The following is a 25343-nucleotide window of genomic DNA, read 5'->3' as shown; positions in this document are numbered from 1 at the left end:
TTGTATAAGAGCTAGATTTTTTTTTTCAGTAAGTCACTGTGTGGTTGATTGGTTTTAGCTTGGCTCACAGAATGAACTCAGGCACTTGTTCTTGTTAACCATGAAACAATGCCTGAGGTAGAATATCCTCCTCTCCAGAAATAAGAATACCATCTGCAGAAGATAATTGACTTTAGGACAAGCTTTTAGTTTAGGAAATGAGAAGTTAACATTAAGTTGACTTCCAATATCCAATGCATGCACCTCCTTTCAGATTAGCCCATTATAGAGGTTATCTTTTACTGTGAAAAGAAAAGAAAAAAAATGGCAACTTCGTAATGTAGACTTCAGTTCAATTCCCAGAATTCAACAGTGGCCATGCTGGCTGAAGAATAAAGAGGCACTGATTCTTCAGTTTGGAATAGTGTCAGTGAGATTCATCTATCCTCAATCTGTATATCAGTAAATAAATCAGATATATTTTATACAGTGGTTAAGGTGCTGGCCTAGAAGCTAGGAGACTGAGTTCTAGCCCTGCCTTAAGCATGAAAGCCAGCTGGGTGACTTTTGGCCTGTCACTCTGTCACAGCCCAACCCACCTCACAGGGTTGTTGTTGTGGGGGGGAAGAGGAGGAGAAAGGTATTAGGCATGTTTGCTGCCTTGTGTTACTTGTGATGTAATAAAGGCAGTATAAAACCTAATAAATAAATAATGCATCAAAATTGTACAGTATTGGAATTTTACCTCACCTCTGCACCTCTAAAATGTATGACCATTTCTAGAACTTGAACACATTTTAAAATTTCCTCCTTTTTTAAAGTGCAATTAAATTTATCAAAGCCTATCTAATATTGAGTTCCCTTGATGAAAAAAAAAAATAAGTTTCTGCCAGATGTTTCAGTTTATTTCACAGGTAAAAATTATACAATCATCATATAATTTATAGACATAACCCACACCATCAAGGCTGTAAAAATAATTATGATGGACCCATTAGAATAAGGGTATCCCTACAAAGAAAAGTGACAATACATCAATATGTGACATCCATCCATCATCGACTTAATATTTTGTATGAAGTATTTTATACTGCAATGAGAGATGTCACCAAAAATGTAAGGGAAATTGCATGCCAAATAATATTTTATGTGTAATTTTGTTTAAGGAAGATGTACCGGTATATGACATCAAACTGCATATAACAGTTGTATTTTAAAAGGATGTACATTAGACAAACCTGTGTACAACAAATACGGATTTGTTTAAAAAGTTGATGGATAGGTTAACACATCAGCACCTTCAGCCCTAGCATACTTAGCTCCTGTTGAATCTTTTAAGTTCTACCATTTTTCACATCTTTTTTCACATCCTTCATTCTTGTAAAAACAATAAAAAATAGAAAGAGTGTTGAAGAGGGAAAATGTTGTAAATAATGCAGTGCCCTCAGAATTTTAGAGCTTTTCATATTTGTCAAATTCCAGTTCTAAATGTAGAACCTGTTGGCAGCATTACGTACTATGACTTCTTGGGGAACTAGTGTCATGGATAGGCATGTCAAGTGCACTCATGATTTTTTTTTGATGGAAAGAAAGTGCAGACAACTAACCCACTTAAGCTGATAAAGGATATCAACATTGTGATGACAGGGCATGCAAATCATTTTGACCTTCTTACAAACCAAGGCAGTGGTACATAACAGACAAGGCACAGATTTATCAACTTTGAAGAGAATCAGGACTGTTTCCAAGTCAATGTTCTTCTCATGCAGTCTAATTGATCAAAAGTCATATAGTCTGAAGCAGGGGTCTTTGAACTTGGCCGTTTTATGACTTGTTGACTTCAACTCCCAGAATTCCTCAGCCAGCGTGCCTTCTGGGAATTCTGGGAGTTAAAGTCCACAAGTCATAAAAGGGCCAAGTTTGAAGACCCCTGATCTGAAGCATCTATTTCTGGTTATAAATTGAGAAACTAAGGCTTACGTGCTCCCTCCATTTATTTTAAGCCCCTATATATTGTTGAGCCCACTGGAGTTCAGTGTAGGCTCAGAGAACTCAGTAAAGAAAACCTAAATCATATTATCTGCCTACCTTGTCTATCTATCTATCTATCTATCTATCTATCTATCTATCTATCTATCTATCTATCTATCTATCTTTTACTCATCCATCCATTTAATGGGGAAAGAATTCCTTTTTACAAAATTGAATATAGACAAATTATATTAATGACTATCTATAAGCAATAGTCAATGGTTTGTAAAGCAGCCATGATAAATAAATTAAAAGCACAAGCTTAAGCAAGGTGTGTTTAGAAATAACCAAAGTGATTTCCAGTGGGAGTAACTTCTACATAAGCATAACTGCTGAGGTGAGGCAACATACTGTTTCTGAATTAACATCAATCTGTGCCTCATAGATGGAGATAAGTCATTTGAAGCATGTTGAACCCCTGAAACATGTGATATAAGTAATAGACTGTTCACTTTCCCAGAAACAAATTCATAATCCCCATAAAATAATTTACCTCTAAGAAATGCACATGGCACAACATAAGGAACCAACTCACATTGTGTATATAAAAATACAGATTTTATGAACTTTATAAGATTGGAGAAAGCTACCAGTGGATTATTTGCTTTTGACCTTCTCTGAGAAGTTATTATATGTGAGCACTGCCTAATGTTATTATTTGCCCATTCTTATGTACCTGTATTCATTGCGTTTGTAACTTCAGATACACATATTCTCTGAAAGTCCTAAATTGCTTATAGGAAGAAACATATCAGATATTCAGAATAAATTTCTACTGACTGTATCTCTTTTGGACTTTTAAATTCTCACTTATATTCTTATCATATTAATTTCTCCTAGGAAAAGTATCGTTCTGAGATGGCACTAAAATCATCTTCAATTTTATGTGATATTCTCTGTGGGCACACCGGCCCTTTGGAACCAGCTTCCCACGGAGCTTAGGACCGCCCCCGACCTTCGCTCATTTCGTAGGGACTTGAAAACTTGGTTTTTTCAGTTGTCTGGCCCAGACTGAGGGGTTTTAATTTTTAATTAATGGGGCTTTAGTTAAGTTCAGGGATTAATTTAATCTTAGTTTTAATCATTTTTAATTGTATATGATGTATTTTAACTTTTAATTTTCCCTGTAAACCGCCCTGAGTCCTACGGGAATAGGGCGGTATATAAATTTAAATATAAATAAATAAATAAATAAATAAATAAATAAATAAATTTAAGAGGTTCTCCTCTGCTGCTCATTTTTTTTCAGTTCCAAAGATTCTTGAGATTTCTTTATTCTACTTTTTCTGACAGATTATATTTAAAGATCACTATTTCAAGTTCCACTAATTAGTAATTATATGTACTGCACATTTAATTTAAATATCACTGTTAAGGTATCTTATGGTTTTAATACAGACATGTCAAACACAAGGCCCGGGGGCCGGATGCGGCCTGCAAAGTGGTTTCATGCGGCCCGCGAAGCCATCCTGGAAACAGTGAGGGAATGGCCCCCACTGCCTTGGCCCTGGAGAGATCCTCCTTCTGCCAGAGACCCTCAGATCTGTCCCATTCCTGCCCAGGCCCCCATAGGCACCCTTGAGGCGAACGATGTAGAGCTGGCCACGCCCACCCAGTAGGCCGTACGCATTCTAACCATGCCCACCCAGTAGGCCACGCCCACCCAGGCCACACCCACCCGGCCCCTTGAGGGCAACCGCAATGCTGATGTGGCCCTCAATGAAATTGAGTTTGACACCCCTGTTTTAATATATACTATAATACATATCATCTTTTTAAATATTTATTATTATTGTTGTTAGTATTAACATGGCCACTCACTCCTAAAGACTGGGTAGCTTACAACAACAGAATGGAAAATTTAAACAGTTAAAAATATGACCATAAAGAAATCAACAGTCCAGATTAAAAAGCAATTTATATCTCCTTAAAACATGCCATGGGCTTCACAAATACAAATGTCAGGCTTGCAAACACTGCCTGAACCTCAGGTCTTCTGAATGCCAGGAGAATGAGTACCAATCTATATCTCTGAGGGGGATGCTGTTTCAGAGAGCAAGGGCAGTGATAGAGAGGGCATACCTCCATATAACTTTCTGTATTGGATGGTCCTTGTATTCTCTGAGGTTGATTGTTTACTTGGAGACATAGAGGTGGGAGCTCTATGGGTGCTGCCCCACCCAGGGTGTGCATTTCGGACCATCCCCGGGAGCAGACTCGCGGCCCGTTGTGAGAGGACGGGTTGTGGTCTGCCCCTGGGAGCATCCAACCGAGTGGCAGTAGGTTGGTGGATGGCCCAAATGTTCTATTCCTTACCTTCGAACCTCCTGTTGGATTTTTTTAACCATTGGACTGCCCTCTCTGGACTTGCTCGGACTATATGCACCGATATTCTGATACGGACTTGCTCGCCCTCAGGGGTGCCCCCCTCTCCTGGGTGCGTCCCGCCTTCTTTTCTATCCCCAGTCTCGATGAAGGGCCCAGTTATTGGGACCCTGAGAGATGGCCGGGTAAGACCAGGGGCTCTCGATATAAATTTAATAAGAGGCCCCTGGTTAATTTTTTAGTCAAATTTTTTAGGGGGTTGGGGAGGGGGGTGGGGGGTAGTGGTTGTCTGGCTATGGGGGGTGGCCATACAACCGTGTTGCAGGCCAGGCCTGGGTCTGACGGCGTTCGGGGGGAGCGGGTTGTGGTTACATCTGGGGCTCGGGAGCGGGTCGTGGGATTACCGATTCCCACGACACTGGGGTATGGCAGCAGGCGTATGGACAGAGGGCCGTATCGTTACCGGGAGGGCCGTCTCCGCTGTTTGCAAGCGGTGAGGCGCTCCGACCCTCTGGTTCTTCCCCGAGGTGCCGGGAGCGAGGATGTGCAGCCTCCTGAGCTCCGGCTGGTGTACCTGAATGCCAGGTCCGTGGTTAATAAGGCTCCCCTTGTGCGGGATCTGGTGGAGGGTGAGCATGCGGACCTGGCTTGTATCACCGAGACCTGGTTGGGTCCAGAGGGTGGGGTCCCTTTGGTTGACCTTTGCCCACCAGGTTTCCGAGCGTTACACCGGCCTCGGGCTCAAGGTAGGGGCGGGGGAGTGGCGGTTGTTATTAGGGAGACCTTATGTCCGCGGGAGACCACCGTTCCTCAGATAGTCGGGTGTGAGTCTCTCTTTTTGAGGTTTGGTTCGGGGGCGCAGTTGGGCTTGCTGCTGGTGTACGTTTCGCCTAGTCACACAGCGGCAGCCCTGCCCGTGCTACTCGATGTCCTCTCCGGTTTGGTGATTGAGTTCCCCAAACTTCTAGTTTTGGGTTACTTCAATCTGCCATCCCTGGGAGGGTCATCTGAGTTAGCCCGGGAGTTCATGGCTTCCATGACGGCCATGGACCTGACGCAGGTAATTTCTGAACCAACTCATGAGGGAGGCCACACCCTTGACTTGGTTTTTTTATCTGGACGGTGGTTGGATGATCTTGGTGGGGGCTCTCCATTTATTATGCCCCTGTCATGGACCGATCATCACCTCCTGCGGCTGGTCTTCCGTTTTGCCACCCCCCACCGTGGGGATGCGGAACCAACTAGATGGTACCGCCCCAGACGCTTAATGGACCCTCTCGGGTTCCAGGCAGCGCTGGGATCCCCACCTGCCTCCGTCGCTCACAGCTCGGCGGATGCCTTAGTGGAAGCCTGGGAAAGGGCAGCCACTGAGGCACTGGACCGAGTTGTACCCCTGCGGCCCCTGACCCGGTGCAGATCCCATCGAGCTCCATGGTTCTCCGCGGAGCTCCGGGAGATGAAGCGTCGGAAACGGGGCCTAGAGAGCTGCTGGAGGTCCAGCCGATCCGAATCCGACCTGTTGCGGTTAAGAACCTATGTTAGGTCTTATCTCGCAGCGATGAGGGCAGCGAGGTGCAATTACTTCTCTGCCCTCATCGCGTCCGCAGATAATCGCCCGGCCGCCCTGTTTAGGGTGACTCGCTCCCTCCTTAATCAGGAGGTGAGGGAGGATCCCTTGCAGGGTTGTGCCGAGGAGTTTGGTCAACATCTGTCGGATAAAATCGCTCGGATTCGGACCGGTTTGGACTCCAGCTGGGCAGAGTCTGACGATCAGGACATGGGCGGTCTTGTCAATGTTATCTGGGAGGAGTTTGATTCTGTGACCCCTGATGAAGTGGACAGGATTATGGGGAGGTTGAGCTCCACCACATGTTTATTGGATCCGTGCCCTTCCTGGCTGGTTTATGCAGCCAGGGAGAGGACACGAGGCTGGTTCCAGGCGGTGATATCTGCTTCTTTGAGTGAGGGTAATTTCCCCACCGTCTTGAAGGAGGCGGTGGTGAGACCTCTCCTCAAGAAGCCTGCCTTGGACCCAGCTGTCTTGAACAACTTTCGTCCAGTCTCCAACCTTCGCTTTCTTGCGAAGGTTGTTGAGAGTGTGGTGGCGCATCAGCTCCCTCTGGTCCTGGATGAAGCGGATTATCTGGACCCGTACCAATCGGGTTTCAGGCCCGGGTACAGCACGGAGACGGCATTGGTCGCTCTGGTGAATGATCTCTGGAGGGCCCGGGATAGGGGACATTCCTCTGTCCTGGTCCTATTAGACCTCTCGGCGGCTTTCGATACCATCGACCATGGTATCCTGCTGCAGCGTCTCAGGGGATTGGGAGTGGGAGGCACAGTTCTTTGGTGGTTCTCCTCCTATCTCCTGGGACGTTCGCAGTCGGTGTTGGCAGGGGGGCAGAGATCGGCCCCTAGGTCTCTCGTTTGTGGAGTTCCTCAGGGTTCGGTTCTCTCGCCTCTCCTGTTCAACATCTACATGAAACCGCTGGGTGAGATCATTCGTGGTTTTGGAGTTGGGTATCATCAATATGCTGATGATACCCAACTTTTCATTTCGACCCCAAACCACCCCAGTGATGCCCTCGCTGTGATGTCCCGTTGCCTGGAGGCGGTTCGGGTCTGGATGGGGAGGAACAGACTTCAACTCAACCCTGACAAGACTGAGTGGCTGTACATTCCGGCATCCCGGGACATTCAAAACGTTCCATCACTTTCTATGGGGGGTGAGTCTTTACCCCCCGTAGATAGGGCTCGCAACTTGGGAGTCCTCCTGGATGCACGGCTTACCTTAGAAGATCATGTAGTAGCCGTGACCAGGGGGGCTTTCGCACAGGTTCGCCTGGTGCGGCAGTTGCAGCCCTATCTAGACCGGGATGCCCTGTGTACGGTCACTCATGCGCTCGTGACCTCTCGTCTTGACTATTGCAATGCTCTCTACATGGGGCTTCCCTTGAAGACCACTTGGAGGCTCCAACTGGTACAGAATGCGGCCGCGAGTGTTGTCTTGGGAGTTTCCCGGTACTCCCATGTTACACCTTTGCTCCGCGAGCTGCATTGGTTACCAGTTGTCTTCCGGGTGAGGTTCAAGGTCTTAGTGATGGTTTTTAAGTATTTACATGGCATGGGTCCGGAATACCTCGGGGACCACCTGCTGCCGGCGTCGACTCCCCTCCGCCCCGTGTGTTCCCACAGAGAGGGCCTCCTCAGGGTGCCTCCAGTCAGAGAATGTCGGCTGGTGGCCCCCAGGGGGAGGGCCTTCTCTGTGGGCGCTCCGGCTTTGTGGAACGAGCTGCCGGTTGAGCTCCGGATGGCACCGGATCCCCGCTCCTTCCGGCGCGGGTTAAAGACCCATTTATTTGAACAAGCTGGCCTGGCCTGATGGGGAATCACTTAGGGTTTTAATATTTATATATATTTTTTATTGTTTTTATTGTGGGCAATAATTTAATTCTTTTTTTAACTTTTGTACTTTTGTAGTTTTAAGATATGCCCTGTTCACCGCCCTGAGTCCTTCGGGAGAAGGGCGGAATAAAAATTTAATAAATAAATAAATAAATAAATTTCATTACCTGGCTAGACAACATCCTCAGTGCTAGAGAGTGTGGAGTTTGCTTCCTGTTTATATCCAGTATCATGATCTGCCAGTATTTCCAAGGATAAATCCACACTTGTGCTGGCATGGCAATCTACTGTACATAGCAAGCCCCATGCGCACTAGCACTGAGGATGTTACCCAGTTGAATAATGAAATGTCTCCCAGTTGAATAATGAAATGGTACCAAGTACCAAGGACTCCATATTTCAAATCTGAGCTACATATATTCTCTTCTATTAAAATGTTCTGTATATTTTAATTATTCTAAGTGGCCCTAAGTTTTCCTTAAACTTCGTTTTTTAAAAAAATCTATATTAGATATCTGATTCTTCTAGTTTAGGACCATACCTCATTAACAGAGCACTTGACTATCAGATTGCAGGTTCAAAACACAGGACACCTTGTTAAAAGGATAATGTTACTACAACTGATGTGAAAGACAGAGTTTTGGAGAGCTAATTACAATCAAGCATAATTAATACTGGTTTAAGCTGCTAAACATTCTGATTTAGATATCTGTTGGTTTACTATGTGATTTAAATACTGTCCATTAAAATATATCTAAACCTATGTTTTAAATTAAGCCTTCCCAAACTGCAATACATGTCTTCTTTTCCTTCATAAGATTTACATTCAGTCATTATGTATTAAATCCATTGGCTTTCCCATTGTCAGCTCTTGAGTCTATTTTAATTATCTCCTTTGTCTAGACAGTTGAGTAAACAAAATCTACCACATGCTTATTAGCTCATTTGTAGCTAAACTGGATAACTACATTTGAATGATAATTGGCCTCAGTTAAAGAGGAATACTGTGCACTAATCACCTGTTTTAAATTACTAGTGCAGGTGCTTAGATGGTTTCTATTCCATAACTTCATTCAAAGGCTATACACCAGTCTTTAAAAATTATTTTAAACTTTTGATGGGTTGACTTTAAATGGTCTTTCATTTATATTTAGAAAACAACTGTATTTTAAAAAGTTCCCATTATTATAGAGCTTTAGGATATATATAATCTCATGTGCACACAAAAACATAGTAGAATGCAATTTTCCTTTGTCAAGTGGAAAGCACACATTTATTTCATCTTTACAATAAGTACTGGAATCACCAGGGGAAAATAAATATGAGGCATCTTTATTTCATCCAGAACATTATCAGGGAACCCTGATGTATACATTCTGGTACATTTTTCAAGACAGAAATGCTAATAATTATGGTTGACTAAGGTATACCAAGCAGAAGGTGGAAAAGAAGGAAAAAAGAGGATCCAGCTTGAATTTAATCCATTATTGTATCTGTATTCCCCACTTGGTGAACATTAAGTGAATACAGATAAGTGATTTAAAATAAACAAGCCAAAGACCAGGAATTTAGTTGAAGTAGAAATATTTCTGGATTTGAGTGATAAATACGGTAAGATGCGAAGTAGTGTAAGTAGCTTTCAACAGAGCAAAGGAGTTCTGTCACAAGACACTTTTTTTCCTTTTCCATCTTTCGATTTTAGTTTGCGTTTTTCAACATTTGAAAAAATTAAATAATGATTTGTTTTATACATACATATATATATATATATATATTCTGGAAAATGCACACGAGAGGTATGAAAAAGTAAATGAAAAAAGAAAAAGAAAGAAAGAAAGGCAAGGGTTAAATACCAGTACTATTTCCTCTACCTCTACATACTATTCTATCTTTAACAACCATGCCTGCTTCTATCACTGCTTTGTACATTGTTTACATTTTTAACTTCTCTCTTCCTGACGGCCTCATCAGCTCCATCGAGCAAAATCTTTCTTGGTCTTTCCCTTCCTCTCAACCAGTTCAATTTTCTTTAATTATTAATTCATTCTTGATCTTACTTTTTCTTGTCCTAACATTCATGATTGTTAAATATCTAATTCCCACTGCTTTCAATTTATTATTGTGTTTTTCTCAACACATCCAGCTCTCACTTCCATATTGCAAAGTGGACAGGAACATACAGAAACACAGAATGCACAGCCACTTTTGCTTCTTTTGACATCCTACCCACTATCTTCCATCAGCAGTTGTTGTTGTTGTTGTTCATTCGCTAAGTCGTGTCCAACTCTTTACAACCCCATGGACCATAGCATTCCAGGTCCTCCATTGTCTCCCAGAGTTCGCCCAAATTCATGTTCATTGTGTTGATGACAGTATCCAACCATTTCATCCACTGCCATCCCCTTTTCCTTTTGGTGGCCAAAGTATTTGAGCTTCAGCTCCAGTATCTGTCCTTCTGAAGAACAGCCAGTGTTGATTTCCTTTAGGATTAATTGGTTTGATCTCCTTGCAGTCTAAGGAACTCACCACAATTCAAAAGCATCAGTTCTTTAGCACTTAGCCTTCCTTACAGCCCAACTCTCAGCAAGGTAATGTCTCTGTTTTTTAATATGCTGTCTAGGTTTGCCACAGCTTTCCTTGCCAAGGAGCAAATGTCTTTTAATTTCATGGCTGCAGCCACCATCTACAGTGATCTTGGAGTCCAAGAAAATAAAATCTGTCACTGCTTCCATTTCTTCCCCTTCTATTTGCCTGGAAGTGATGGGACCAAATGACATGACCTCAGGGTTTGTTTGTTTTTTTAAAAAAATATATTGAGTTTCAAGGCAACTTTTGCATTCTGCTATTTAAACCTCACCAAGAGGCTTTTTTAGTTCCTCTTCACTTTCTGCCATTAGAAAGTGCAGGAAGTGAGAAGGAAATTGTTAGAAAGAAATCATTTGATTTCTGTATATTTATTAACCATCAGTAGTAACAGTAGTGGTGATCCTAGTACTAAAATTTGATGCTTAATACAGTTAAACGCACTGTACTTATTTTAATAAGATTTCAGTGTCAGAATTGCTTCAGATTTGTTCTTCAGTGCATTTAATTTAACTTCAACACAAGTACATTAAAATTACTAATAGTTTACTACTACTAGATGGAATTGAAAATATTGTCCTCCACCATCAGAAGAAAAGCTACATAGTATGATCTACGAAAACACAAGCAGAAACAACATGTGAACTGTTCAGAAGCCCAGAAAGTACAGTTGGATATATTTTGGTTAAAATTATGTGTTATAGATATATATATCTATAGTTAGACTTGGAGGTTGATGCTTAAAGAAAAAAACTTTCTCATTTAATATAGCTTAGCTACTGTTAATGTCCTACAATCCTGATTCCAACTGAGTGTTTTCCTTGCAGCCAGCAGATGGAGAAAAGCTCCATGCAAAGGTTAGCAGAAGCAGTCGGATTTCCAGTGCTTTCCTTAAAATCAATGACGATATATATACAATTAACGCTTTTGTTTTCCTGGTTTCTTTGCCCGCCCAAAAGGAAATCATCTCAACAAGATGAGTGGTGTGATGTGCCTATAAGGAATTCTGTACTACCCAAGGGCACTGAGTAGTTAAATGTATTTTAAAGAACTCTACGCTGTCCAAACTGGGATAGGCAGGAATGGACATTTAAAATCTATTTCACTGAAGATGATTTTAGATGCAGGTAGAACAATTTTAACTGCACTTTATATGGGGATAAACTAGAATTCAGTGTGCTTTACAAGAGATAATAATAGCAGGCACGCAATGTTGTCCTATCTAAGAAAGCTTGCATGAAATGGTGCTCAGGAGTGGGTGTGTTTGCTTTATTGGGAACCAGATTTAACCTCTTTTCATAGTTTAAACTGAACGATCACAACAAAATCCCTTTCTTTTATAACAATAGCTGACGTTGCTCCTTTCTTCCAGTTTTCTCAGGAAGCCATACTTTACCTTGAATTTGCATTAGACATATTGATTTTATTTTCAAAATTCTTGTACCCTCCGACAGCCCATGAGTTAATATCCAGATAATTAAGTGTGAAGCAGATAGCTTTACACAGGTAGCTATAACTTAAATATGAAATTCAGAATTACCCCTCTGGTACAGTCACTTCTTCCCAGTCACACCTATATCAGTCTATTATGATGCCAACTCACAATGTGTTTTTCTATTCCATTTGTATTATTAGATATCAACAGTGAAATAAGCAATAATGCAACAGCCTCACAGCACAGCACATATAGTATTTGTTTTAACTTGACATGGTTGTTCTGTGTCTCTTGGGGTGTGCTCCATCACCAGAGGCTTTTAAGAAGAGACTGGGCAGCCACTTGTCTGGAATGGTATAGAGTCTCCTGCTTGAGAGGGGGTTGGACTAGACAGCCTCCAAGGTCCCTTTCAACTCTGTTATTCTGTTACTCTGGTGGCCAACTCTATCCTTATTTGTTTCTCTATGCAACATTAACATCTTGCTTCCTTTTATATCTTCTCTGTTAAAATGAATTCCCTTTCCTATTGCAAAGCACAGTTATGTCTGTGGAAGGAAGATGTAGAAGCTGTGACTCAGATTGTAAGAAATTTTAACCCAAGGATAAACTGAGTTCAAAACTCACTCAGTTGCTGATGCCCCAGAGCAGGCCCTGAAAAGTAAAAATAAAAAGGAAAATATAACCTAGCAAAATATGGAAGGAAGATAAGCTTGAGAGAAAAAAAATGAAGAAGGAAATTTAGGCAGGGCATCACCAGCATAGGTTAGCTGAGTGGGGGACTGATGTAGTGTAAGGCCACAGTTTTGCACTACTCTCCTCAGTGATTAGGCCATGACAAGATATACAGATATATTTTAACCTGGCAAATTCAGACCCATTTTAGGTAATAGCTCAAGGAATTGACAAAGGCAGTGGGGCAGGTTAAGAGAGAATGAAGTAACCACCTGAAAAATGCTTGCTAGCAGTTTAATGCTATAATTTGCATTCCGAGAAGTAGGGATATCTACTATGGAGTCTTTTAGTGTTGAAGTGCTACCAACTACAGCTGAGATCCACCCGGACATATAGTTTTCCATATGACTTTTGGTTGAGTGTATTCTCCTAATTCCTTTTCTTTGAAAGTGCTTGGGGTGAGAGCTAATTACCAAGCTGGCTATACCTAATATCTGTGAAATGTTAGCAAATATGCATTATTACAGCTTTATAAGTATACCCATTTGAAATTCTCATTACCGGGTAAATCTTTCTCTGTATCTCTTTTTCTTCTTATTCCAATAATCTGTTTTACTGAGTAATTTGGGGCTATGTCTGCAAGAGAGAAGGATTTTGTTTGTGACTCTTCCTTCACATCATCCTGCTCCATTACACAATGCTCCATTACATAATGGTTCAGGGGCCAAGTTGAGACACAGGTATGGCCTATAAAAGCAGAGGATGTCTTGGCATCTCTAGAGCCTTTTAAAAAGGGAAGTAAAATGACATTTTCTCATGACATTTGGAGGTGATTGTAATAACATTAGGCAGAACTGAAGATTATTTCTTCATCACAGATCGGATGATTTTCATTTGCTTCAGGCAGCCTTTTGTTACCATAGCAACTGTAAAGTGCTATACTGCATTTTTATTCCCACAGGCACATTTTTACACATGTAAATTTTTACAAGCTTACATTTACAGGTAAATGTATTCACAGGTAAATGTATATATTAATTTATGGGTAAATTTACATGCTTACTTATACAGCTAAATTTTTACATATGTAAAAAGAACCATAGCTATTTTCTTAACTGAGCTTCTAAATAACCCGTGCCTGTTTATAGCATAATGACAGGCATTTTAATCTGCATTTGGGATTTTACATAATGAGGAAAAAGGGATACAGGTAGTCCTTGACTTATCACCAGAGTCAGAACCAGCATCTTGGTCATTGAGCAAAGCAGTCATTAAGTAAGATGCCAATACGGCCACTTCGCTCAATGACTGCAATTCCAGTTTTCCTAGTTGTAGTCATTAAGTGATAGTGTGGGTTGTTAAGTGATTTCATGGGGTGTACCGGGGTGGAGGAGGTCCTGAATGCCTGGTGACCATCAACATATGGAAATCTACCACAGGCCTGGAGGTCTCAGCTGGCTACAGGGCCAACCAGCATATGGAAACCTGCTGCAGGCTGAGAGGTTTGGACCCTTTCAAAAGAAAGAGGACTATAAGGAGTGCATGTTTTTAGATAGAGCCTTTCTAGCTTTCCAGTTAGAAAGCTAGCAAAGGCAATCATTCTGAAGGCTAGAAAGCAGCTGCAAAAAAAGAAAGAAAAAGGAAATCCAGGCATGGCGAGGTGGGAAAAGAGTTTTGACTTCCTGGACGTGATGGGGTGGGGAGAAAGCCTGCATTTCCCAAGCTTGGTGGAGCAGGAAGAGAAATAAGGCCTCCTAAGCATGATGGACAGGGAGAAGTAGCCTGGGATCAGGCTGAGGCCTCCAGGCTGTGGCAACTTTGTGTGCTTTTTGGGGCTGGGTGGATGGCTGAGATGGGGGACAGAGGTAGGTGGGTTGTGGAGTTGCAGTGCCACCACTGTCATTAGGGTGGGTGTGCTGACAAGTGCCCCAAATTTGATCATGTCACCAGAGCTGTGCCACAACAACTGTAACTTAAACACTTAAACTGTAACAGTGTTCCAATATCTCAGGGGCTGCCACAAAGAAGAGGGAGTCAAGCTATTCTCCAAAGCACCTGAAAGCAGGACAAGAAGCAACGGATGGAAACTAGTCAAGGAGAGAAGCAACCTAGAACTAAGGAGAAACTTCCTGACAGTTAGAACAACTAACCAGTGGAACAACCTGCCTCCAGAAGTGGTGAATGTTCCAACACTGGAAGTTTTTAAGAAGAGACTGGACAGCCATTTGCCTGAAATGGTATAAGGTTTCCTGCCTGAGCAGGGGGTTGGACTAGATGACCTCCAAGGTCCCTTCCAACTACTTCTTCTTCTTCTTCTTCTTCTTCTTCTTATTATTATTATTATTATTATTATTATTATTATTATTATTATTATTATTACTTTGAGCAGAGATCATAAGGTCAGTGCCATTCTAATTTTGAACAGTTGCTGAATAAACAGCTGAAGTCGAAGAGTACCTCTACAGGAGAAGGAATAGCTTCTAAATCTGGTTTTCTGATGAAGTGTGAACTGAGATCTTCATCCCTTTTTCCTAAAATGTGGAAAATGATTCCCAAAACACACTTCACCCTTGTTGCTTCATAAACATGATTAATCAGAGAATCTGTGGGACAAATCAAGCCGTCATCTTCATCATCATTGTTATAATTTTTTTCTACCGCATATGCTTTGAGATCCACACTAGAAGCATTTCTTCAAAGTGACACTTAAATCTGATCGTGGGTAATCCAATGTAATTTTTAAATATTGTTTTTACTCTAAAAGAAACCCATTTATCCAAGGGATAAATTTGAGGACTGCCCTCAAACTCAGAAGCTCAGTAATTTTTTAAAGAACAACAATTAATATTCCTGTATATCAAGTATTTCTATACAGCAATTCAAATGTAGTTGTGTGGGGCTCACAGAGATAGTAAAACAAAGATTTGTTTAGGATGCATTTAAAGCTTATAGAGAGAGAAAGATTAAGGCATCTGCTTCAAGGAAGATGAAAAAAGTAGAAACCTTATAAAAATTGGAAAGTAAAGTCAAAGAAACCTTGAATAAATAGGCAAGAAACATCTAAACTGGTATTAGATTAATTGTATTCCTCTGGCATAGAATTTTCGCTGAAATATATTAATGAGACATATTGAGAACAGGGAAAAAATCAGGGAAACTGTAGGCTTTCCAATTGAAATCATGTAGCATAATTCCTATAATTAAAGATTCCTTTGGTGCATTACAAAAGGATTCAAGCACAATTAATTTTTGTGTTTTTTAAAAGTTCTACAGATATGTTTATAGCTAAATATAGAGATATCTCCTGAACAGACGCAAGATTTTTTCAATAAAATATTTCAATGGCTTCTCAAACATATTTAGAGAATTTAGCTCCTTTAAACATTACAGGAAATGTTTGACCCAATGGATTCTATGAAAGCCAGTACCAGCTGGGTATGTATCAAAATATAAGGTAATCTGGGCTTCCGGATGGCAAGGCGACGCCGGAGGCAGCCATTTCTTGGCTGTCAGCCTCGTGGCTCCGTAGAGCCGCCGAAAACAGCGCCAATCAGCTGTTCGGTGGCTTGGAAGCCCCCACCTCGGGAGAAGAGGAAGGAGTGAGCGTCCAGGTAGGGGTAGAGCTCTCCGGGGCCACCAGAACTTAGAGTTTTGGTGGCGGAAGGATTGAGCCCCCCCGAAGCCTGGGCATGCTCCGGACTGCGAGGCGTCTCTGCTCCGGGTTTTTTGGAGCAGAACAGGGCGTTCGCAACCATCCCTGCTAGCAAGGAAGAGCTTATGAGAACGAGGACGCAGACAGAGCGATGCAGGAGATTTTGGTGAAGATGATGTTTTGATCTTTAACTCAATGGACTTTGCTGAATCTGCATGTGAAAGTGAGTAGTTAACAATAGAGGGTGAAAATGGCGGCTATATCTTCTAAAGTTCCTGCTCTGAGGCAGCAGTCTTCGGCAAAAACTTTATTGTCCTCTGCATCTGAATCTGTATCACCTTTTACAGTAAAAGATTTGCAGAGTTTGCTCCAAGAAACTATGGAAAAGCAAATGCAACAATTTGTTGAGATAATGGAGAAAAAGCTGGAGGAGAAGTTTACAGAGAAATTAGCAGAAATGAGAGCAGACATCACATCTGCAACGTTAAATATTGCTAAATGCATTGAGATTTTGGATGGAAAAGTGGAAGATCTTGTTCAAAATGATACTAGAATGGAAGCCAAAATGACAGAAACTGAAAATATGATAGCGAAAATGGATTATGATTTGATTTCGACACAGTATTCTCAGATGGAGTTTGCTTTGAGAATCAGAGGCCTAAAAGAAAATTCTAAGGAAAATTTGACGAAAATTGTTTCTGAGGTTTTGGAAGGGGTGTTGGAGCGACCAGCAGATGAAATAATGGAAGATATAGATAAAATCTTCCGTGTTAATTTGTGGATTGCAAGACAAAGGAAATTACCCAGAGATGTGGTGGTTTATTTCACAAAGAGAAAGATTAGAAATGAAGTTATCCAGGCCTCCTATAATATTGATTTTGTAATGGATGAGCAAAAAGTTTTGATTTTAAAAGAGATTCCTGCAAGAATTTTAAGAAAAAGGAAGGAATTTGCTTTTTTGACACAAGAATTGAGACGACGTGATATTAAGTTTAGATGGCAAATACCAGAGGGTATGGTGGTGACTTATGAAGGTACGAGGCATTGTCTTACCACGGTGGTTCAGGCACGTGACTTTTACAGTAATGTTTTAAAAGCAGTCCCCATATCGTCTTTGGAGACTACAAAGAAAAAAGGTGACAGAGAGCCTCAACGTTCCAGAGAGAATCCACAAGATGTTGAAGGGTTAACGCAGACAGATGTGAAAGCTACAGGAGTGGGTCAAATTTCATCACCACAGGAGAAGGCCAGAAATTGGAAGAGGTGTGCTGCTTCTGGAAGAATGAAGCAAACCTGAGGATTTAGTTGCATAATTGCAAGAGATAATAATGTAATAAGGATGCTAGAAGGATTAGGTATGTGGGGATTTATTTTTCACCCTTATAAAATAATTATATAATATTTTGTGTTGCTTTAGTTTTAAGATGATTATGAAAATTTAATTGGGAAGATTTGTAGTAGTGTTTATTGATATTCTGTAGGTTATGCTTTGTTACTTGGATGGAAAGTTTTAAGCCTGGAAGGTAGTGTATGGTATTTTAAGTTGTATAATACATTAGGAGAAGGAAAGGTTGTATTAATTTGGTTTTAGTATGTTAAAGTTTAGTTGGATAGAAGAATAGTTTTATAAAACTGATATAAATTGTTTTATGTGTGTTTGAAATTAATTTGTAATACTTTTATGGGCAATATTGGAGTATCAGGATAATATGAATTTAAAGCTTAGTTGGGAAGAAGAACAGCGTTAGACAATTGATATAAATTGTTTTATTTGTGATTGTTTTTATTGTGTAGATTGAAAAGTATTATATTGTTTTTGAATAATTATTGATATGATATATATATATGTTTGGAGTTTATCTATATGAGTTAAAGTTCGATAGTCTATATAGTTCAGGATTGTTTGCGTAAGCTAGATTATGATTGTTTGTATTTTTATACCCTGTATTCTGCTCTGGGAAGTGGGGGGGAGGGGAAAGGGAGGGTGGGGTTGGGGAGGGCTGGGGAGGGTGGGAGGGAAGGGGGCTGGGGGGGTTCTTTTTTTCTTTTTTTTGTTTGTTTTGTTTTTGTTGTTTGTTAAAGCTAAAATGTATTCTAAAACTTTTTAATAATATATATATATAAGGTAATCTTAATTTCTGTACAGAGATTTGAAAAAGAGACCCTACCCATAACATTTTATAAGGCCTATGCAATGGTTATATTGTTAAGCAATATTCTGGATTAATGGATGCAGAACTATTGACTAAAATTTTAGCACATAAATTGCAGAAGGTGTTACAATCAACAATGCATCCTAGATAGTCTGGTTTTGTTAAACGGCACCAAGCTTTTGATAATACAAGATTATTGAGGATTGCTGTAAGAATTCTACTGTTGTGACTTCACTTAATATAATACAGACTAAATTTTGGGGAACAGTTTATGAAAAAATAGTTTTCTTTCAATCTCCATTTCCTAGGTTACAGTGCATTATTCCTATCCTGCTTAAATGCATGGTAAATAAAACCTTCACTACTGCTATTATTATAACTACAAATGGAATAATTTCTACTCTAGTTAAGATGCAATGTAGAATGCATCAAGGATGTCTAGTTATCTCATTTTATAATTTATTTGGCTGTAGAACCTTTCCCTTTTATAATTAAACAAACTATTCAAGCTATATTTAAGCTATAAAGCCAATGGTTTCTCCTGTTGAATCATGTCTGACTTTAGGGGATGGTGCACATCTCCATTTCTTAGCGGAGGAAGCCAACATTTTCTGAAGACTCTTGCATGGTCATATGGTCAGCATGACTATACACTAAGGCACATGGAACACTGTTACCTTCTCACTGAAGTGGTACCTATTTATCTACTCACATTTGCATGCTTTCAAACTGCTAGGTTGTCAGGATTCAAGCTATATAGATTGCTAAACTTAACAAAAGATGTTACTGTATACAGAATATATTTTGGCCTAATTGACAAATGAAATTCTTTGCTTACTGTAATTTTACAAAGGCAATGTTGTAAGTACTCTCTATATACAATATATTGTAATAAACCTAATAGTTCCAAAAAGTTAATAAGGTTTCTATGGAAACATGTTGAAAAATGTTTTTTTGTTGTTGATCTTTTAACTCTTTTAAATTATTTAGAAATAATTATTCTGCAAAAAAAAATTCTTGGTAGATTTGAAAGTTTTAAATTATATAGCACAGATCAAAATGGATTGATTGATTATATGTCCTACAGATAAATAGTTAAAAATATCTGCATATCCGTGGGGAAGAATAAATGTTGTGAAAGGAAATTTAACTTCATGATATATATTTTAAAAGATATGTCTATCCACTCAGACACTCTGTTTCTCTGAAAATAAGACCTGGTCTTATATTTTTCTTTTACACCAAAAGTTGCATTAGGGCTTATTTTCAGGGAACGTCTTATTTTTGGAGTGTGGAGGTACCCCATGCACCCTGCAAGCTCGGTGGCGTGTGCCTCCCCTGCTCTGCACAGCATTGGTGGGTGTCTGGCAGGTGAAGGGAGGCATCCGCCCGCATCCAGCGGGCTGGTGCCACCACCACGAGGTGAGACAAGGTAGGTGGCAGGAGTGTGGAAGTGCCCCATGTGCCCAGACCTGCACACCTCAGGACCCCTGCAGTAGATCACTCCCTGCTCAGCAACCTCCCCCTGCCCGTTCAATGACCCATCTGCCCACCTGCCTTTTCCCTTTCACTCCCCTCCTGAGCTAGACTGCCATGCTACAGAGGATGGGTGGGGGATGGGTCACCTTACCCAGAACCCTCTACTGTTTCAGAGCTAGGGGGGAGTGACGGTGAGAGGCTCTGCTGCTGCTGCGCAACAGCTGCATCTGCTGCTGGAGAGGCTTTCTTCACTCCCGGCTGCCCCCATTTTGCCCTGCAGATCACCTCCCCGGTGGCAGCCGTTGCCTCCTTTTCTTCCTCCAACTCTTCAGTGGCTTGCGCCATGACCAGGTGGCACAAGCGTCCCCTGCCACCTCCCTCCGACAGCCCTTTATCGCTGCCACCAGAGAGAACAGAGAACAGGGAGTGGGGCAGCTTTTGCTGTGGGACTGACCAAAGTTTTTATGCCAGAGAAACGTGGGTCTCCATGGGCTAGGATAGAGCCTGAAGAGCGACTCTGAATGCTAAAAGTAAAAGGGGGGCGGGCCTAAGCCATCTGAGGGAGAGGCAGAGATGGAAAACTGTTGCAGGGTGGTCAGTTTCACCAACCACCACCCAGGAACGAAACTTCTCAGCTGTTTTGCCTTATTGTCTCTGAATCCAGTTACGGATACAAAAGGATGAACATGTCTTAACTGGCAGCAAATGATCATAAGGTTTTGTTTTTGAGTCTCACCAACCATTTCTGTAGCCCCTAGGCTTAGCAGCAAAGCTTTAGGAGGTTAGCTGCATGTGGCGCTTTCACATGGAATCCTGGCCTGACCAGGATAACTTTCCCTTATTTATCATTTGAGTTTGAGCAAAAGTGCATGGCAGAGGTCCCTGCTGTTTCTATATTTGATACAAGCAAAGACTCAGAACATTGAGCTCTTCCCATTGATTCTTCTCAGCTACTACACATGTTGCTTCTCCTTGGGTAGGAAGAACCTGCTGATAACAGAGCTTTGCTCAATGGAGTAATTTGTCAATATATATAAGGACACATCCTCAAAGTTAAACTCATGTTTAAAATATTGGCATTCAGAAACGGGGAGGAAACAACAAACCTTGAAAGTTGAAAGATAGCATCCAACATAAAAGGGTTTTTTAAAAAAAACTTTTAAAAAAAGAACACAGAATTTGCTGAAAGATAATTTTGAGTAAGATGTGATTCAGATAAATAAATAAGAGGCTTTAACAGAGAAAAGATACAAGGGGAAATGAGAAATACATTCAGTTCACTTAGATTTATTTAAAGGTTGTGTAACAAAAATAACATCAGTATTTCTTTTTATTTGCAACAAAATCCAAAAGCCCCTCTTCCAATCGAAAATGTACACATGTAGTTTACTTCTTAACTAGACATGGTGGGACAAATAGCTAATTTCACAGGCATATTGTGCAAGCTCAGATAGCTGAAACAATAAAACAAAAGCTGGACCTCTTCCCACCTTGAAGGATGTGCAGTGTGCAGAAAGCAAAATAACAGAATAACAGAGTTGGAAGGGACCTTGGAGGTCTTCTAGTCCAACCCCCTGCTCAGGCAGGAAACCCTATACCATTTCAGGCAAATGGTTGTCCAATCTCTTCTTAAAAACCTCCACTACTGGAGGACCCACAACTTCTGGAGGCAAGGAAATCATGTTTGCAATAAGAAAAGCCTTGTGGCTGGTTTTTTTCTTTTAATTTAAAAGGCATTTATTCAACTGAAGCCAAAACTTTTCCTTTTAGGGCTAATAGATAAACAGTTAGGGGAAAAACATGGAAGATTATTTCAATATATAATTACTGTATTGAGATTATTCTAAAGCAGGAGTGCTGAATCTTGGCAACTTTAAGACTTTTTTTAAAAATCCCATTTATATCCCGCCCTTCTCCGAAGACTCAGGGCGGCTTACAATCTAAGCACAAATCAATGTGCTTAGCAATAGCCTTCATTCTATGTATATGCCTGCTTATTAGGGCTTCCCCCACCCAAGCGGCATTATTACAAAGTCAGCTTATTGCCCCCAACAATCTGGGTCCTCATTTTACCTACCTCGGAAGGATGGAAGGCTGAGTCAACTTGTGGGCTTCAACTCCCAGAGTTGGCTGGGTAAAGAATTCTGGAAGTTGAAGTCGACAAATCTTAAAGTTGCCAAGGTTGGATGCCCCTGTTCTATGGCAAGGCTTTTTAACCAGTGGTATGGGTACCACCTGTGGTACATTGGCAACTGGCAGGTGGTACACGACCATCCTAAAAAACTGGTAGCTGGGGAGGGGAATGAGCTGAACCGGTGGCAGCACCACACAAGCCTGAGCAAGAGATGGGTGGAGCTGCAGGGCTGTCAGGGCTCAACGGAAGTGCCAGGAACAGTGCTTCTTCGGGGCTGTCAGGGCTCAGTGGAAGCACCAGGATCGGTGCCAGGCTCCAGCTGGAGCTCGGCACTGATCCTGGCACTTCTGCTGAGCCCAGAAGAGGTGCCGATCAGCTGGAATGTTGCAGCATCTCTAGGGTCTTGTGATTTACATTCAGATGCTTGGCAACTGATTCATATTTATGATGGTCACAGTGTCCCAGGGTCATGTGAAGTGACCAAAACCTGCTGCAACCATCCAGCAGAGGGGAGGGGAAATAAAAACCAAATCCCCCACCCCACCCCCACTGCCAATCCTCAACAGAAATGCTCACAACAATGAAAACCTCGGACAGGAGGAAGAGTGCCGCCGGGCAGGCAGGCAGGTGTCTTGCTTGGCTGTGGCTTGGGGGGCACTTTTTTCAGTGCCATTGTAAGTTTGAACAGTCACTAAGCGAACTGTTGTAAGTCGAGGACTACCTGTACTTCATCACTTTTTTCCTTTTTTTTTTTTTTTTGGCCATCAAGTTTTTGACACCTTGCTAGGTGACTGGTGATACGTGGATGTTGTCATATCCTAAAAGTGGTACAATCGGTGAAAAGGTTGAAAAGCCCTGTTCTATGGCATCGCTTCCCAGAGATGGGAATATTTGACACCACCCACTATGGAAGAGTGGTTGATGAAATTGCTAAGGCAAATAAAATCTTTTTGATTAGAGAAAAGACACTACCTTTATTTGTGACTAAAATCTCTGATAGATTTTTTTGGAGAGAGGTAAAAATAAAAAAAAATAAACTTGTGATTATAGACAGATTATAGAAAGAAGAATATTATGTAGTAACTTTAGAGAAAAGAGTTAAAAAAATAATTGTCCTTATAACCGCTGTGAAAAATATAGGAAGCCACTTCTTTATACCATTTTTTTCTTTATTTTCTATTTTGTTTCTTCTTTTTTACACTTTTTGCTTGCTTGCTTTTTTCTTCCTTATTTTATATTGGTTTGTATTGATTTTTTTTAAAATGTTTTTAAGTACAAATTATATTCAGTTTAAAGGGCGCATATGCTCTCTTAAAAAAAATATTCAGAAACCTATTGCAAACACATAATTGGACAAATCAGCAATCCTTTCCAAAAACTTCTTTCATACTGTTATAACAGTTTTTAGCACAAGCTAAAAGTGTTATATGGTAGATTGTTTTAAGTTATAGGTTCCTTGGAAGCTTTTTATCTCTGAACTAAATAAAGTTCTAAGTTACAGTTAGGGATTGACAATCCAATCTGTCAATAGGATTAGTTTCTCTCAGCGTTATATTAATTCTGTCCATTTTACAGAAGTTGGCAATTTTATTTTGGTAGAAATCAGCACAAATATTTCTGTACATTTCCATCTGCTTTTCTCTGTAATACACACATTTTAGTAAGTATACTTTCTAGTATGACACATTTTGGGCATGTTTTTTCTGGCATTATACTGTACATTTTATGCTTATATATAAATGTTTATATCCATGACTGAATGACAATCTATAGCCACAGTCTCAAAAGTGTGGATTCTTATTTTCTCTGAATCCAGTTATGGATACAAAGGGTGAACATTTCTTTACTGGCAGCAAATGATCAGAACCTTTTGTTTTTGAGTCTCACCAGTCATTTCTGTAGCTTCTAGGCCAGGGGGAGGCAACCTTGGCTCTTTTATGACTTGTAGACTTCAACTCCCAGAATTCCTGAGCCAGCTGTGCTAGCTCAGGAATTCTGGGAGTTGAAGTCCAAGAGTCATAAAAGAGCCAAGGTTGCCTACCTCTGGCCTAGGCCTAGCAATAAAGCTTTAGAAAGTTAACTGCGTGTGGTGCTTTCACATGGAAACCCGATGTAGATAGATATTTTGGTTAATGAAATTAATTGTTCTGCTGATCTTTCTGACAGTCTTAAGTGAATGTACTTGATAATAAATCCCATTGTATTCAGTAACACTTCTGGGTAAATATCTTTAGGAATTGTGTAGGCTTTGATCTTAATAATTTTAAGCTATTGATTGATTATGTGCAAACAGGTCAATGCCAAATCTTACCAAATCATAAATATATTAAAATCAGTAGAATCAATATCTGAATAAATACAGTTCAAATTTGCATATGTTAAAACTTCTAAGGAAGCACAATGTTCATGCAAGCCTGATCCCTAAATATCAAAATAAGGAGACTTTTCTAAAGACCTTGGATTTCTGGTTCATACTCAAACTCAGAAAAAATACAGTTGGAAGACTCCATGCTAAGCCTTGATAAATCTAGATTTTTATCATCTTAAAGCTTTAACTGAATATCAGGAAGAACCAAAAAGAATTTATCTCATGTCAGTTGTGTAATGGATTAAAATATTGATCACAATCCTTAGTATAACATGGAAAATTAAGGACATTTAACATGGGATTGTCATAATATTAGCATTCTGTCTAGTTATGCTGTTAATCCAGGGTTGGGCACTGATATCATATAAATGTGGCTGAACTTCAACTTCCATCAGCTTTGAAGGGAGCAAGAATTCAAGGTTTTATGGGCCACAAATTGTTCATTTCTGTCTTACACAAAAAATAATTGCATTTGCTGCTTCTGTATTAAAATAACAAAATAATCAATTAGGAAAATACAGGATCCAATCTGGGTCAGTCACTGGGACCAAAGGTTTACTCTTCTGAGCTTTTGGAGTCATGCTGGAGCCCATCCTCAGGGAACTTCTCTCTAGCAGAGTGTGTGCTGTTCTCTCTGTGTTTGGATGATTGTTGGATGAGCAGGCACAAAAGATTGTTGGACGAGAAGGCACAAAAACAGCCAGGGAAGTGTTTGAAGCCTCATCAGTCAACCAGAATGTCGATTTACCACCAGCCTATCAAATAGGCGAGGGCTGAGCAGACAAGCAAATGACAGCTAATGACCTAAAAGCCAGCCATCAACATACCCCAATCAACATCTAAAAAGCCACTTACATCAGGCACTATAAATACCACACAGAGACTGACCCAGATTGGATCCTGGGACATTATTCTGGGATACGTATATTCACCTTCATTCATGGGAAAACACAATTCATATGATATTCAATATAACTGAAAGATTATGTAGTAACTCCTGTGTAACTTGCACATCTGCTCCTTGATCCTGGATGATTAGTCAATCAGCTAATCACCAGGATGCAGGGTATCATCTACTGCTTTTGCTACCATTAGTTGTATGTCATAGTGATTTTGCTCCTTGTTAC

Source organism: Vipera berus, assembly GCF_964194415.1.
Source record: "Vipera berus genome assembly, chromosome: 3".
Taxonomy (NCBI): Eukaryota; Metazoa; Chordata; class Lepidosauria; order Squamata; family Viperidae; genus Vipera; species Vipera berus.
This window is presented reverse-complemented; position numbering follows the sequence as displayed.